Genomic DNA, 17,308 nt, shown 5'->3' with positions numbered 1-17,308 from the left:
TAACTGGGGCTGTTAGCCAGAGCACCTGTAGTGGTCTCTTCATGTGGCTTGGGCTTCCTCACAATATGGCTGCTGGATTCCAGAGAGAGAGAAACACAGAGACAGAGAGATGTTCAGAGAGACAGGTGGAAGCTGAACTACCTTTATAGATTTTGGGCTGGGAACTTATGTAATGTCATGTCTGCCACATTCTGTTCACTGATACAGTCACAGAGTTCTGCTTAATTTCAAGGGGAGGGGCAATGGACTCCATTTCTTGATGGAGAATGGCAAGTTTTCAGTATGTGGATCTGAAAATATTCCTGAGGCCATTTTTGGAAAATACACCCTTCACAGGGACCTTCTCTCCTGACCTCTCATCAGTAGTCTCACTTCCCAACCTGGCAAGGCACTTCCAGAGGCTCAGCGGACACTGCCCCTCTCACCCCAACTTTGGAAACATGGTCCTCGGTGGTGGGAGAGGGGAGAGACAGTGAATGGCCGTTTCCTGGGCACTTTCTGCATGCCAGGTCTTACCCCAGGCACTTCCATGCCTATTACATTCCATCTGAACCATGATCCTATGTAACAGGCCATGCGGCCCCCCGTTCTGTGGGTGAGGAGACTGAGGCCGAGAGAGGTGAAGACTTACCAAGGCCACAGGGAGGCATCAGCGAGGCTGGGATCTGAAGCCGGGTCTGTGTGGCTCAAAAGGTCCTGCTCTTGCCCTGCACCAGCTGTCCCCAGGTTCAAGAGAAGGAAGTGGTGATAGGGTGAGGGATTAAGAACATGGGCCTTGGATCAGAGCAACTCGGGTTCTCATCGAAGCTCCCTGACCTTGGGTGGACTGCTTCATCCCTCTGAGCCTCAATTTTCATATCTGTCCAATGGCACATCTCAGACTTTAAAAAAACAAACCAATGAAATAAAATAATCTCTGTTACAAGCTTGGCACACGCTCTGGCACATCATGTGTGGTACCCAGACCACCCAGCTCTCCCTCGACTGGACCTGCTCATCTGTGGGCAGAGCTAAGCTGTCTGGGGAATAAGCCTTCTGCCATTCACCAAGGGGGAGCCCCGGGCTCCTGTTGGCTATTTTTAGGCCTGTGTGGGCAACCACAGAACCACATGTGGGGTTTACCACCGCCTGGCCAAGCCCAGAAGAACAAGAAAACACTTCTGATGACAGAGGGGGGGGCATCTGAGGTCAGGATGAACCTCAGTCCTTCCCAGCATCTCCAGGCTGACTTTGGACAAAGAGTGTCTCCAGGTCTCAGTTTCCTCATCTGTAAAATGAGGATATCACAAGCACAATTTTGGTGCTGCTTACCAGGTGCCAAATGTGGATCTCACATGATTCTCACTGTGAGGGGGCCGGGGGCACAGAAGTTGCTCAGATAGAAGAGGGGCAGGAGGGGAACAAGGGCTTTTCATCGCTCTGCTCCCAGCCTCCCCAAACAGCTGGAAGAAGTTCACGAGGATTAGCTGAGATTATGGATATGGGTGTGTTTTTTAAACTGTAAACTGGACTCTAAACAGTAAGCCAACAGGCCCAGAGACAGCCTAGGCTCAGTTCCATGGAGACCCCTCCCCAGCCTCAGCCTTCAGCCACAGCATTCCCATTTAGTCATCAGTTTTCCATGGGTGGGGATACTTGTAAGATTTTATTTTGCCTCTACTACCCAATAAAAGGCTTTGAAAGCCACTGAGGGGTGAACTGAAAACGGGAGGTGGCAGTGACACTCCCCAGGGCTCAGAGAGAGGGCTGAGGCCCCAGGTGTCCCAACCCCTATCGCCTGCCTGGCCCACAGCTGTGGCCCTGGGGGCCGCCACCCAGTTCTCAGAGGAGCCCAAGCCTCGGGCCCATGCCCCTTCTTCACTCACATGGGACCTCTGACGATGTCACTTTTCAGGTCCTGGAAGAGTCACCAGCCATGGTTAGGGCTCAGAAGCTCTGTATTTCCCAGGAGGAAAAGAAAGAGCAAGAGGCTGTGTTCGTGTGTGCACGTACCTGCAATCATATGTACTCATACGCACCACACAGATCACACAAGCCGCTTCATGCACAAATTCACCTATGCACACACATTTGTAGATCTACACACACATGTTCACACAGGCACACACAAAACACTTATTCCCACAGGCGCGCATATGCACACACGCACACCTATCCATATTCCTACGTTAAGAGGCACCTACAGAGTATACACAAACCTTACCCAACACACACACGCACATCTCATACACTCATATGGATTAACAGAAATGCACAAACATGTATTTATGCAAAAAGCACAAATATGCACAAACAGAGGCTTATTCACACACACCCAGTCGTCATACACTTCCATGGATAGACAGGTACCTAGACTCCATATACTCACACTGTGAAAGCTTGTGTACACATGGATGCTCACACAAACACCCGCAGTCCCATGCAAAGCTGGGTGTGTATATACATTTCATTGACACTTACTCATACACAGTAACAATAAACTCAGGTATATGAGCATCTGTGTATACAGAGCAAAACCACACATCACAGCCATCCACACGTGCATGCGCAAACACAAACACCTACCCTTGCACGCACACACACAAGCTCAGCAGCACTACACACCAGTGTCCACACTGACTTTTCTGGCTCCCTTGCTGCTGAGCGATTCTGCAAAGGTGCAGAGACACAAGTACCTAGTTCCACTTCACCTGAAAACCCCCAGGCCCTGGGTGTGTGGGAGGGTGAACCAGACGCCCTCCTTGCAGGGGGCACAGTGGAAAGTATGACCCAAGTTGACCTTTGCAAAGAGCAAAAGTGAGGGGTTTTTCCACCCTGTTACCTCACTGTGTCGGGGTGACCGGGGCCACCATCGCTAATCCTCCTCCCATGAGCCCCTCAACCCTTGAGGACGTTCAGGTCCGACATCAGAACTTCATATCCTTAGTTAACTCAGCAATTAACTCACCGACACCTGCCCCCACTCCGTGCCAGGCGCTGGGCCGGGGGTTAAGGGCAGAGAAAGCAGCTGGACCTGGGCCCTGTCTATGGGGCTCACAGTCAGGAGGTGGGGTGATGGGTGGGATCAATGGGAGGCTCAAGATCAAGTCCCTTGAAGTGTATTCACTTGACGATCAATTTGCCAAGGGATCAATCTTTCAGAAGGCTGATTTGCTGAACAAATCAAACAAATTTATGTTTGTTAATTTCAGGGTTTTTTTTTTTCAGTTTAAAAGTAAACATCAATTTTATTGAATGGATTGGAATTTGTTTTCAACTTGTCTTCATAACAGCATTTTATTTTATTTATTTATTTTTAAACATACTTTCTAGTAAATGTTTTTACTATTGTTTTATTTTTGGCTGCTTTGGGTCTTCATTGCTGCATGGGGGCTTTTCTCTAGTTGTGGAGAGCGGGGGCTACTCTTCGTTGCGGTGCGTGGGCTTCTCATTGCAGTGGTTTCTCTTATTATGGAGCACGGGCTCTAGGTGCGTGGGCTTCAGTAGTTGTGGCACACAGGTTCAGTAGTTGTGGCGCTCGGGCTTAGTTGCTCTGCAGCATGTGGGATCTTCCCGGACCAGGGCTCGAACCCAATGTCCCCTGCACTGGCAGGCAGATTCTTAACCACTGCGCCACCAGGGAAGCCCATATAACAGCATTTTAAAGAATGTTCAGATGGTCAAAAGCTTAGGGTCGGGGGTGGTATAGCTTAATGCAAGCACTTAATATTTGTAACTGGAGAAGGACTTTCTGGGGACATCCAGTTCTGCAGCCTGACAGGCTTTCTGGGACCACCTGACCCGCCAGGTGCCATGTGACCTATACCTGGATTCTCGTCTGATTTGCCCTGTGATCTTGGCCATGTCCCTACTCCTCTCTGGGCCTCTACCTCCTCACGTACGAAGAGCTCATCGTTAGGGCCCTGCTGACATTTAATGAGACCCTGGAACTTCCTGTGACCTCCATCTCCCAGTGCGGTTGGGATTTGGGCTTCAGGCACCGGAGAGGATGCTGACTCTGCTGGGGGTGACCCCACACTGGTTGGAAGTCAAAGTTGTAATAGTCAACACTCACCCATGTAGTACTGGTGCCTCTGTCTGAAGTGTGACATTTCTGGGTCCTGTCTCCAGCTTCAGGCAGAGGGGCCTGGTGTGCTCGGGGTGGGGAGCACGGGCTGCAGAAGGCGGGGCCCAACTAACTTTCCTTTCCTGGTAACAGGCTTGCTAACCTCATTTCCTTTTTCTAAAGGGAAATGCCATTGACATCACACAACTGGATTTTCAGTGAGGCCAGATGAGAACTCGTGATCTCTTTGCAGGCAAGAAGGATGCACCCTTGGGCTGGATGGATTTGGAGAACCCCTGATCTGAGGCTTCAGAGACGGAGACCCCTGGGCCAGAAAGAGGCAGAGATATGCCCTGGGGTCCACAGCCGGACAGCAGAGCTAGGGCCAGGAACCAGCCCCTGCCTGGCCAGCTAGGGCTCTAGAATGAAGCACCTAACCTGCTCCCTCCACCACCCCATTTTTTTACAATTAATTAATTTATTTATTTATTTTTGGCTGCGTTGGGTCTTCATTGCTGCGCGTGGGCTTTCTCTAGTTGCTGCGAGCGGGGGCTACTCTTCTTTGCAGTGTGTGGGCTTCTCATTGCGGTGGCTTCTCTTGTTGTGGAGCACGGGCTCTAGGCGCGTGGGCTTCAGTAGTTGTGGCATGTGGGCTCACTAGTTGTGGCTCGTGGGCTCCAGAGTGCAGGCTCAGTAGTTGTGGCACACGGGCTTAGTTGCTCCGCAGCATCTGGGATCTTCCCGGACCAGGGCTCGAACCCATGTCTCCTGCATTGGCAGGCGGATTCTTAACCACTGCGCCACCAGGGAAGCCCAGATATTGATTTGTCAACATCCACCTAGTCCCTCCACCACCCCACCACCCCACGAACATCCACCAAGCTGCTCAAGCCAGAAACTGCTCAAGTACCTCCTCACTGCACTAGGCAGATCCTCCAATCTGTCCCCAGGCCACGCCCCAGCTCAGGCCTCCTGGGCTCTGTGTAGGACCCCTGCCCAGCCTCTGCTCGGGTCTCCCCACACCCATTCAGGCCTCTTCCTCCAATCTGTCCAGTTGCTTGGGTGACATGGCTAAAACACAGCCCACGATGTTACTCCCCAGCTTAAACACTCGCGGGGCTTCCTGGCCCGGCATTCAAGGCTCTCCATGACTGTCCCCATCTCCTCTTAGCCACTCTCCTGATATGCCCCTTTGCTCCCTCAATGCAGAGATTACTTGCCCTCCCCAGATTATGGAAGTTTCTTGCACTTGCTCATGCTCTTGCCTCTACGGGAACTCCGCCATCTACATGCACATTCCTGCTTGTTCACTCCTGAGGGAGGGGCAGCACTCCAGCATCTGCTCCCATCATTGCCTCAGAGGAAACTGCTCTCCTTGGTTGATGTGTCTGAGCCCTCCTCCCTACCTCCTTAGGGGAAGCAAAGACATTTTATTGTGGAAAATTTCAAGCACGCACAAAAATAGAATAGTACAAAGAACCCTGCGTACAAGGCCACTCTGTTTCATTTCTATCCCCCACCACCTCCGCCACTGGATTATTTGGAGCGAATCCAAAATATTAAATCCCTTTATCTATAAATATTGCAGTATGTATTTCTAAACCATAACGGCATGACCAGAATACCATTATCATATGTCTGTTTTCATAATATTTTAACATTATCATCAAATATCCAGTCATGTTTAAAATTTCCCAGTTGTCTCATAAATGGTCTTTTAAAGTTGGTTTGTTCAGGATCAGGATCCAACAAGGGCCACACATGTCACTTGTTTGTTGGGTCGCTTATGTCTCTTTCAATCTGTAGATTTCTCCCCCTTCTCTTGTTTTTCTCCTGCTTATTTGTGGAATAAACCAGGTTGTTTGTCCCCTGTCGTTTTCCACATTCTGTACTTTTCCTACTACATCCCCCGTAGTGTTGTTTAACATATTCTTCAGTCCCCTGACTTTCCTATAAATTGTCAGTTAGATCTAAAGACAATTAAATTCAGATTCAAAGTTTTGGCAAGAATACTTTATAGGAGGTGTACATACAGTAGTCCCCCTTTATCCACGGGGGTGAGTTCCAAGACCCCCGGTGGATGCCTGAAACCTTGGATAGTACTGAATCCTAGGTACACTGTGTTTCTTCCAATGCATACATACCTATGATAAAGTTTGATTTATAAATTAGGCACAGAAACTGAATATCCAAATTGCCAGCATCACTACTCTTGAGCTTTGGGGCCATTATTAAGTAAAGTAAGAATTAGTTGGACACAAGTACTGTGACACTCGTGACAGTCAGTCTGATAACACAGATGGCTGCTAAGTGACAAATGGGCTGGATGATTCACATCCCGGGCAAAATGGACAGGGATGATGTGAGATTTCATCATGCTACTTGGAACGGTGCACAATTTAAAATTTATGAATTGTTTATTTCTGGAATTTTCCATTTAATATTTTTGGACCATATTTGACAGCGGGTAACTGGAGCTGTGGAAAGTGAAACCATGCATAAGAGGAGAGACTACTGTCCTTTCCTCAAAAGGCACATAATATTTCATTGTCTGTCTTTCTGCGCTGCTGAAAGACTTTGATGGCCATTGCCTAGATCCACTATTTTGTTAGAGATTTGCAAAACAATGATATTTTAATTTTACTTTCTTCTTCATTTATTAGCTGGAATACTTCTATGAGAGAAACTTCTCTCATCAACTCTGGTTTCTCTGAGGTACAATGTACTTAGGAAAGGCAGGATAAATGCTTGATGCTTTCCTCTTACTTATCAGTTTTCAGAATAATGAGTTGATTCCCTAATATTCTCTAAAGGTGACCAACTGGCTTTTGTTTGTTTTGGTTTTGGTGTTTTTTTGTATCATTATTATATCATAGTTTTAATGTATTTGACATGTTTTAATCTATTACAGTTATTATCCTTGTTATCACTCAAATCGTCCCAACTTTGGCCAGTGGTGATCTCTTTAATTGGCTTCTGAGTCCTTTGGAACAGACCCTAAGTAGTGTTTAGTAGCTTCCTGACTTTCTGGTATGAAAAGATGCCCAGGTTTGTCTTGTACATTTTCTGCCCAGATCTGAAATCAACTATTTATCCAAGAAGTTCTGGTTCTTTAAGTGAGAAGTAGTATTTAGAGACCACAAACCTGGATGTTAGGGGTGCTCAATGCTATTTGGCTGGTCATTACGTCTAGGTTATTCCAGGGTGCAGAGCTGGGAAATACTTTTTTTCTTAAGAAAATTCACACCAAGAGTTCATATTGATATTTTAAATAAAACCTAAGACTATAAGACTTTTACTTAAATTCTTTGATTTTACATTATTGTCTCTTTTCACTAATGCTGAAAATCTTGCTTCCTACGAACATTAACATGATTACTGATTCACTGTTTCCTACTTTCTCTATATATTATAAAAATGTCAGAGTAGCAATGCCACTACTTTTACAAACAATCTGATGACTGAAAACACCTTATGATTTGTTTTCAGTTCTTTTGTCCTTAGAACATATATCCTACTAGAGATGTGCAGTCAAATCACCACATTTCTAAATCACTTGAACTATTTCAACTGTGCATGGAGAAGCCATCAACTCAAAACACAGATTCATTAATTTCATTTTGCTTTTGATTTGGGGAGGATTGATTTTGGCTTTTGTTTTGATTTAATTTTGTTTTATTTTTGTGTAAAGCATTTATCTGGTTCCAAAGGTAATCTGCAAAATGAAGTATATTCAGAGAAGTCTAGCTTCTACCTCCACTTCCTTTACCCTATTTCCTTCCTCCTCCAATAGATAACAGTTTAAATTTTTTATTTTTTATATTTTAACTGATTTTCTTAAATTAAAGAAAATATGTGTGTTTTCCCTTCACTTTCTTTGATAAGTGATAATGCACTATATACAACTTATTCCACTTTGCTTTTTTACTTAAGATTGTACCCTGGAGATTATGTCATAACAGCATCTAGAGAGCCTCTGCATTCCCTTTTCTAGCTGCAGAGCCATATACTGTGTGGCCAACTAATCTCTATTGGTGCACATCTTAGTAGTTTCTATTACAAATGGTGCTTCTTCCATCAATAGCTTTATGCATACATCTTGTCCTATTTTTGCCAGTTTATCTTCGGGATAGATTCCTAGAAGTGGGGTTGCTAGGTCAAGGAATAAACACATATGTAATTTTTCTAGAAATTACCAAATTCTCTCCATATAGGGCTTGCACCATTTTGTATTCCTACCACACCATGTATGAGAAAGCCTCTTTTCCCACAGTCTTGCCAACCGAGTATGTTGTCATACTTTTGAGGTTTGTCAATCTGATAAATGAGATATGGCATCTTGGCTTAGTGTTAATTGGTATTTCTCTGATTATGAACAAGGTTAAGTATCTTTTCATATGTCTAAGTTCTGATTCACTTTTGGGTCCCTAGTGACATTTGTGTCCCTGGCACAGATGAGGTCCTTTGGAGAGATTCCTAGAATGAAAGAAAGAACAGGTGAACAAACATGAAGAAAAGTCTTGAAGAGGATGGTTGACTTGCACAAAGTCACATGTCCAATTATCACCAGAATCAGAACTGGAATTGATCTCTTTTTTTCCCCTTGTCTAATTTATTTTTTCTGTCTATAAAATGAATAGAAGTTTATAGTAGAAGTTTTCTGACTATAAAATGAACATGAGTTTACAGTAGAAAGTTTGGAAAGCACAAGAAAGTATAAGCCAAGGAAAAATTTTAATCTTTCTACCCCAAGTCAACCATTTTTAGCATTTCAGTCTATTTCCTCCCAGTCTTTATGCATTTTTTCCATTTATGATCACACTACATATATGGTTTTGTATTCTGTTCTTTTTCACTTAACACTTTTCCATGTTAGTAACAACTTTTTGCAAACATAATTTTAATGGCTGTACAATATTTCACTCTCCGAGTATATGTTAATATATTTAACCTTTCTATCATTGCTAGACTTCTAGATAGTTTCCAGATTTTTGCTATTTTAAATAAATTCTTCCATGTTCATCTTTTTTTTCACATTCTGAATTTTTCCCCCTTAGGATTTGATTCCTGGAAGTGGAGCTCCTAGAATCCCAACACTGAGTTCCAAGTCCAAGGCTTTTCTTGGCTGTGCTCAGAGGACACTCTTTGCTAAGTTTTGCCCCTGTGACTTCCTATAGCCCCAGGCTAGTGTCTAGTGTCTATGCTCTGAAGCAGGGACACACTCACACCCAAGTCAGATCAGAGGATGGGCCAGGCTGGGAGGGATGGACCTCACTCAGGATGAGGAATCAGAATCTCCTGCCATTTGCCCTTGAGCTCCTTGCCTTCCCAAGGCTATTGACAGATACCTTTAACCAATAGGAGGAAACCGCACACTGGCAAGGTCAAGCCTGATGGAGAGTACAGGGCAGGCAAGGTCAAGTCTTGTGGAGAGTGCAAGCACGTAGGGATGCTGAGCAGACGTGGCCTCTGCTTTGGAAGGACTCACCATCCAGGGAGCAGACATCTGAGGTCATACCTTCCCACCCTGAGAAGGGCTCCGTGATAAACTCTAATACAGCACTGTTCACTACAGAGGGATCTGGGAAAGCTGCCTGGAGGAGGCATCAACTGAGTTTAGTAGTAGGGAATATAGGTCTTACCTGACAGATGAGGTTGGGCAGTGATCAATCCTGAGGGGCCCTGTAAGCCAGCTTACAGATCCTGGATCATGTCCTATGCAGTGAAGCAGGGGGATGAGGATCAGGTGTGTGTAAAGGACAATCCCTCTGGCTGCTGTGTGGAGGGCAGAACTGTAGATGGGAACTGGACAGACAGTTAAAGTGAGACCAATACCCAGGCAAGAGACCATGAAGCCCAAATCAGAGCAGCGGCCTTAGGGACAGGAAAGGAGGGCCAAGATAAGAAATGCCAGGTATACAGTCGATACTCAAAAAAGAAAAAGTTATGTCAATTTATGACCTTCCTGTAGCCTATGGGAAAGAGTGCTGGACTGGGAGGCAAGGAACCTAGGTTCCAGTCCCAGAGCCCTGTGATCCAGAGCAAGTCTCTTGCCTATATCTGGGCCCTAATTTCCATTTTTGTACACCAAGGAGGTTGTAACAGGTCATCTCCAGGGGCTCTTATGTTCTGAAAACTCTTTGATCCTAAGGCTGCAAAGTAGCCGAGGTCCCTGGAGGGGAGAGGAGGGAAAAAACAGAGGCTGAGCAGAAAGAGCAGCCGGGGCTGGGGTCTTGGGGTCTAGGCTCTCTGTCTCTCCGCCCCATCAATCTCATAGGCTTAATGTCAGTGGGGCGGCTGGGCCGAAGCCAGAGGCCAGCTGCAGGGAGGGAGGAATTGTCTCTGGCTCGAGGAAGAGAGAGGAAAGAATGCAGAGTTTCCAAAAAGCTGTGAACAAGTCATCCGCTCCGGCTGGGTGCCCAGAGGTTTCGCAACTGTCCTGGGGGCCTGAATAACAGAGCGAGCCAACACGGGAGGGCGGCTCGTTCCCCTTCTGTGCACCAGAACCTGCAGATGACGAGGGGCACTGAAGACGCCTCTGGCTGCAGGTAAGAGAAAACCCTGCTTCCAGAGCTTCTAAATATAGCAAGGAAATATATCACCTCTCATGCTGCAAGCCCAGAGAGGGTGGCTTCGCTCCAGCAGCAGCTCCTGGTACCATCAGGAACACAGGGTTTTCTATTTCCCTCTTGTCCTTGGCTGGCTCCCTTTGTGGCCCCATGACAGCTGCCAGTGACAACAGAGGCTACACGTTTCCGTGTGAATGTCCTGCAGGAAAGTGCAACAGAGGACTTCTCTCCCAACCCTGAACTAAAGTCCTTTTTTTTGGTTTGAATAGGACAACTTGGGTCATGTTTCCAATTAATAACAGTTTCTCAGGGAATGGCATGTGCTGATTGGCTTAGATTAATTGAGATCTAAACCTGGGGGCTGAGAGAATGAGCAGAATTGCAGTGCTATAAGGAAGAAATTGGGGAGTAGTTGCTGGATGGGCAACTAACACGTCTACAGGATGATAAACCTCTGTTCCCCATCAGCTCATCCAATCCCGACCCAGCCTTGGGGTCAACAGGATGGGTGTCCTCTCTAGGTGACCACTGAGGTCCCTGAGACATAGAAGGTGGAGTGGCTTGCTTGGGTCACACAGTGGGTAAGTGGCAGAGGCTGAATTGAGAAAAATAAACACAGAGCAGACCTCCAGCTGCCAGCCTCGAGGCAAGCTCCTGTGGGCTTCCACAGTGCCTGCCCCCAGCGGCTCTGTCTCAGAACCCACCTTGCAGTGTGGAAGCACACCTCCCTCTCCAGCCTAAGTGTGCACGCACTCGCTCACGGTGTGAGGCTTCCCAAGAGCTCAGGGATCCGAGGCCAGGGGTGTGTGTTCGAATCTTGACCTCGAGCTTCTGTGTCCTCCTCTGTGAGATGGGAGTGTGAACCCCACCTTCTCCTCTTGGCATAATTGTTGGGGGAGTGAAATGAAATGAGGAGATGATGCTTTACTAGTTCTGAACCATCAGGTTTTCCATCTCCTGGTGGAAAATGGTCATTCCATGGGCCTCATCTTCACTAAAAGACATCAGGAAACAGGGAGCCAGAGGGACCACCAATGAGACACCCAGACATGGATGCATTTGGTGAAATGCATAGTTCGAATCCATCAGTTGATAGATAAGGAGATCTGTCCAGAGAGGGGAAGTAACCAGCCCAAGGTCACACAGGACTAGAACCCAGGCCCCTGGCTCCCAGCCCTTCCTCCTGCATCAGGTCCCACAGGTCAAGTGAGGTCCGCTGCCTGGCCTGAGGTGGCGACGGCACAGCTGCAATATGGTCTGTGCCCGCCAGCACGTCCCCAGGTTTCTCGGGGGCCATTCTTCAGGGGTTCACTGAGGCGAGGCCACACTTCCCCTCTGGCAGCTTCCTGTTTGGGCCAAACAATGACTCTTGCCGGGACCTGGTGCCAGCTGGCTGCAGCTGTTGCCAAAGCGTTGACTTCTTGCATGCAGAAAGGGGAGATCCTGGTGCCCCCGGCCGGGAACCCCACACTCAGATGTGGTCTTTGGGCCCCACTGAATTCAATAATCCCTTCATGCACTGATCACACGCACATGAGCACCTTGTTTGCCAGGTTCCATCTGGGTATCCAGAACACAGAGGTACATCAGACGAGAGTTTAGCAATTCTGCAAACATTTACCCTCTGCCCGTGAGGAGTAAGACATTGTACGAGGTACCAGTGATGCAGATACGAATAAGGTACACCCTGTAAACTTGATGACTGATACATCTATTTGTCCAGGGCCTTGCAAGAGCTCTGAGTGGGTTGTCAGTCATTTACACGCTTGTGTGGACTAGTGCAAACAGCTCTTACTTGACGGAATGTCTCAGGACACATGGGGAAGGGTGTGAGTAAAAATAATAAAGATGAAATGTTTACGATGGCTTTTTTCAGTAGGTGAGAAAATCAAGATTCAGACGTGCAAAGGGACTTACTTAAGGTAGGGAATGGAGCCAGGACCTTGACCCAGGCCTTCAGAGTCCAAGCCTGGCACACCAAGATACTTCAAAGAGCATCCAATCTAATGTGGAGATTCACAGGATTAGAGATGCAGGGGGAGCGCCCAGGTGCACATGGGGTAGGGGTGCTTGTTGCTGAATAAAATCTGCGGGGGAGACTGGACAACGGGAGGGAAATATTGAGTGCTCTCTATGTGGCAGACACCTAGCCAGGTGTCACTCTACAGACGAGGAGAATGAAGTGGGAAAAACCTCCCTGAACATCTGGAAAGCAGCGCAGTTGTCATTTTCACCCAGGATCCACACTGTGCTGGTTCCCTTAGTCTGCCCATCCTTCCAGTCATCTCTCTCCAGCGCCTCACCTTGCGTGGCCCAATTTCCGGCTGGAATCCTGGCTGGGACCGAGCTGGACCCTTCTCCCACCTTCCTGCCTTGTTCCCGATCTCTACTGCGATGCCCCCCATGGCCCCATCCACACCCACCTGAGACAGAAGAGTGACCGGGCAGGGTCTGCTTTTCCCTGGGGCTCCTGCATTGTTTCTGGGCTGGTGCTGTTGTGGAAAGAATGAGACAGGGGTTTCCAAGGGCTGGAACTTGGTCCCTCCATGTCCCCTACCTCCTGGGACAGGCTGGAACTCCTGGGCTCTCACCTAGAAGAAGCAGTGTCCCGAGAGTTGGGAGTGGTGCCTGAACCCAGGCCTGCCTGCCGCTACCCTCCGGCTGGGGGTGGGGTGACAAGGGAGGAGAAGCAGCAGAGGCTCCTCCCGCTGAGCTGCAGGATCCTTAGGGGTCACCCAAGGCGACCCCTCTTGGTTGGGCAGCAGGAACAGACCCAGAGTAAGGGACACACCGAGGCCACTAGGTGGACGACGCCCGCATCTGCTTCAAGCCCAACCTCTCCCCTGCGTGCCACACACAGACCTCCACATGCTCCAGAGACCTTCCTAACCCACAAGCACCAACACCCAACATGTCCCTCCCAACTCCTCTCCCCACGTCCCCTCCATCAGGGAAAGGCACCAGAAGCCTGGACTCACCCCTGACCATCTCTCTCTACCCTCAGCCCCTGTCCTTATCCGGGTTTTCCAGAAGTTTGACTTGCTAAACTACTCTGGACCCTGTGATCTTCTCTCCAGACCATCGCCCCTCCCCTAGTCTGGGCCTCATCAGCTGTACTCAGTTATGACAATGGCCTCCCAACTTGTCTCCCTGACCCCAGTCTTGCTTCTTCCCATCCATCCTCCACTCAGCAGCCAGAGTGGTCTTTCAGAAGTACGAATCTAAGTGTGTCTCTTCCGTGCTTAAATGGAGCCCAGGCTTTTAACCTGTGTGATACGCCCAGGCCTCCCGCTCCAACTTTGCCTCTAAAGCAAAACCCTATCAATGGGCCCTGATCCGTTAGCTGTTGCTGGCTTCTTCACACATGGCCACGAGTCCATTTCAGAGGGGGCCCCTTGGAAAGGGCTCCTCCTCTTTCCCACCAGCACCAGCACTGCTGTCTCAGTTTGAGTTCCTCCAAAATCAGAGTATGACTCAAGGCTCTGGTGTAAGTAGTTTACAGGGAGGTGATCCTGAGAAGCGAGAGAAAGGGAGTGGAGGGAGTGCAACAGGGAAGGAAGAAAAGCCAACACTAGGTGTGTTCTATCCGTCTGCACAGTGGGCAATGGAACTGCATTCCACCAGCACCCTGTGAAGCCTACGGAACACCTCCCAGAACCGTCCACCTGCAGGATGGGAGCTGGAGGTTGATCCTGACACTCACCCCATCAGGTGAGGGGCCTTTAGACCTCTTGGCTGTGTCATCTGCCCAAGCAAGCTCCGGTGGTGCTGAAGAAACTGTGGCCAATGTGGAGACTCACAGCGCAAGCATGGGGTAGGACACTGGCCTTGGGAGGTGATCTTTGCCAGTAATCAGAAGTGAGCCAAGGGATGTAACAACGGCTTCTGAGGTGACTGCACAGAAACATTCTTTAATCGTTCAGTACAGGTGCCTTGTTGGCGCTCAGTGTGCAGGAGGTGTCCCGAGTTGCTGAAGAGGAGCCTGTGGTCAGAGTGCACCTGAGCGGCTCTGGAAGGAGCCTGGACTTTGCTGTCAGACTTCCTGGGTTCAAACCCCACTTGGGTTGGCACCTGCTGTGGGTCCTGTAGCAGGCCACAACACTCTTGAGCCACCGTGTTGTCAGCCATAAGATAGGGACAATAAATTCTACCATATAAGGTGTTTATGAGAATCAAACGTGTCATCAGAAATGAATGCATATGGCAGAGTCAGATGCCAAATACAACTGGTTATGTCTATTTCATTCTTCCCTCAAGAAGATGCTGCCCTAAACTCTTCCTTACTCGGCTCCCTCAGCCATGAGCACCCCATCTCCTCCATGCTGTAGGTTTAGCCTATGTTACCAGGATCCCTGGCCTCCTATGGGCAGTGCCAACGCATCTGTAGTCCCCTCCCCTACTCCAGGGTACAGAGCAGAAGTAGCTTTTGTGGAAGCACAGAAGAGTTGGCAGTGCATGCCACACAGCAATAAAATTTTTCTAAATCCCCATGAGCTGTCTCTGTCTTTCTCCCAAATCCCCCTTCTGACCCAGCTGCCTTTATCACATGGGCAAATTTAGCTTGAGCCAATACCTCTAGTTCTACTCCTCCATGCTTATCCCTCCTCTTTGGGCTCTGGCCTCCACTCACCTGTTCTGGGTAGAATTGTGTCCCCCCACAAAGCCAGATTCATAAGTTGAAGCCCTAACCCTCAATATCTCAGAATGTGACCTTATTTGGAAATAGGGTTGATGCAGATGCCACTTTGTTAACATGAGATTATAATGGAGTAGGATGGGCCCCTAACCCAATATGACTGGTGTCCTAATAAAGACGGGAAATTTGGACACAGAGACACATACATAGTGAGAGCTTCACGTGAAGACTGCAATTGTACTTCTCAAGCCAGGGAACTACCGGGAAGCCAGGAGAGGGCCCTGGAACAGATCTTTCCCTGGTGCCTTCAGAGGGCACGCAGCCTTGCCAACACCTTGATCTTGAATTTCCAGCCTCCAGAACCGAGAGACGATATATTTCTATTGTTTTAACCCACCCAGTTTGTGGTACTTTGTTCCAGCGGCCCTAGCAAACTAACACACCACCTAAAAGGGCAACTTATTTTTCTGCTACACATATCATGTTCCTATCCTTACCTTCTTTTTAAAATTATTTAATATTTATTTATAAATAAACAATATTTTTGTCCCAACCCTTGTAATCCCTTTGTTCATGTGTCTATCTTTCTTGACTCCCTGTTGGACTGTGAGCCCCTTGGAGGCGGGGCCTGTGTCATTCTCATTGTTGTATCTTCAGGACCCAGCAAAGAGCCTGGCCCACAGGAAACATTAGTAAAGGTTTCCTGGAGATTTCTTGAAAGAGGTAACTCTGATGCTTGCCCTTGAAGTGTGGTCCCTTTGGACAGGCAGAGCTACCAAAGGAAGGCATTCCAGCAAGGAGAATGGCATGAGCAAAGGCACAGAGGCAGGAAAATGCAGGGCAGGAATGAGTGAGCAGCTCACCGTTGGCTGGGGGCTAGGGTGTGGGGCACTGGAAGGCACAGAGGCAGGGTGGGACCAGAGGGTGGGGAGAGGTGGGCGTCAGGGTTTCAGGGTTTGGGAATGCATTTAATTGAGAATGCCATGGGGGTGGTGAAGAACCATGGATAAGAGAGGGAACAACAGCTGGGCTCTGGGAACGGAGCTACAGAACAGACTGAAGACAGGGAGGCCACAGTCCAGGTGAGAGATGACAAAAGCCTGAACCCTCAGGGGCCTGAGGATGAAGAGAAGATGAAAGACATTTAGGAGGAAGAAATGTGGGCCTGATGACTGATTTAGAGATATTTTCCCCTTTGAGGTGCCTACGTCCAAGATCCTCCTCCTTCTGAAGATGCCACACTGAGAATTTCCATGATGTCGGCAGTGACATATAAATCACCCCACCCCCGGTGCCCTCTGTGACAGCTGTCAGTCTTGGGGAGGGAGCAAAGGAATGAGCAATCCCCACCTCAGGCTGCTGAACTTTCTGGTCCACAATTCAAAATGTGGTAGAAACGAGTAATTTTTCACCTTCTTTTTAATATCAATTTTTTCTTATCACTCATGACTAATGGTAAGTTAACTGTATAAAGAAAATCTGAACGTACAGTGGCATTAGATCTTATAAGGTGAAAATTGCATTCAATAAAAATAACCCTGGATAATCCCTTAAGTGGAAGGACCTGGGATATTAGAAATTCAGAAGACAAAGATTACTTTATATAATGACTTTTTACTGTGACCTCTGGAGCATCAAAGACCAAGGTCTAGTTTGAAATGGGTGAAAGGGCAGAGTTTGGAGGTGGTGGGTAGGTAGATTAAATGCTTGCTGGGTATGAGCCCATTATATGGATAAATAAAAGAAGAAAATAAAAATCATCTGAAGTCCTCCTCTTACTCTTAGTTTGTGGTGAATATTCTCTTTCCAGTCTTTTTTTTCCCCCCCTAATGCACATTAAAAGCTATACTCAGTAGAGTATGAAGTGCCTCTTGATGTGGTGACCTGAGAAAGACACATCACCTCTGTGGTATTCCTGCCAAAAAGGCAGAACCTGACAGAGGAAACATCAGACAAACCCAAACTGAAAACCAGTCTATAAGATTATTGGCCCAGACTCATCAACATGTCAATGTCATGAAACCCAGTGAAAGACTAATTGTTTCAGACTAATGGAGA

The 17,308-nt window shown here is 47.8% G+C and overlaps 1 long non-coding RNA gene across 1 annotated transcript; it reads right to left on the bottom strand.

Moving 5' to 3' along the window:
• Positions 1 to 691: 691 nt before the first annotated feature.
• On the bottom strand, positions 692 to 4,144 carry LOC114886637. The gene is made up of 3 exons (XR_003791377.1): positions 4,055 to 4,144; positions 1,866 to 1,935; positions 692 to 881 (listed from the first exon to the last, which is right to left on the bottom strand). It is a non-coding gene; the product is annotated as an uncharacterized LOC114886637 (long non-coding RNA).
• Positions 4,145 to 17,308: the final 13,164 nt, after the last annotated feature.

The sequence above is a fragment of the Monodon monoceros genome, unplaced genomic scaffold (assembly GCF_005190385.1).
Source record: "Monodon monoceros isolate NGI ecotype Baffin Bay Population unplaced genomic scaffold, NGI_Narwhal_1 Super_Scaffold_7, whole genome shotgun sequence".
In the NCBI taxonomy this organism is placed as follows: Eukaryota; Metazoa; Chordata; class Mammalia; order Artiodactyla; family Monodontidae; genus Monodon; species Monodon monoceros.
Note: the sequence above shows the minus strand (reverse complement) of the source record. Positions and strands in the feature narration are given on the sequence as shown.